This window comes from Odontomachus brunneus, unplaced genomic scaffold (genome assembly GCF_010583005.1).
Source record: "Odontomachus brunneus isolate Ranch 3 - 2012 unplaced genomic scaffold, Obru_v1 Obru_scaffold_079, whole genome shotgun sequence".
In the NCBI taxonomy this organism is placed as follows: Eukaryota; Metazoa; Arthropoda; class Insecta; order Hymenoptera; family Formicidae; genus Odontomachus; species Odontomachus brunneus.
The window spans coordinates 1,052,740-1,053,043 of record NW_022639529.1 but is presented as its reverse complement, the minus strand read 5'-3'; positions in this window follow the sequence as shown (position 1 = coordinate 1,053,043).

Genomic DNA, 304 nt, shown 5'->3' with positions numbered 1-304 from the left:
AGAGAGAGAGAGAGAGCGAAGTGAGAGAAGGAGCGAGCGGAGCGGGAGAGAGTGAGCAGAGCGAGAGAGAGGACTGGGAGAGGGAGAGAGAGAGGAGAGAGAGAGCAAGATAAGGAGGACCGCCGCCGCTACCGTCACCGCTGACACCGCCGCCGACGCAAGGGTCGCCGCCGAAAATCTGTAAGACTGACCATCTGCTCTAAAATTAATTGTGTCGCGCACCGTATCGTACCGTCGTGTCTCGTCCGCGGAGTGGTCGCGCGGATAAAGAAGGCTCGCCCGAGGATAGCGTCCTCGGGCTTAG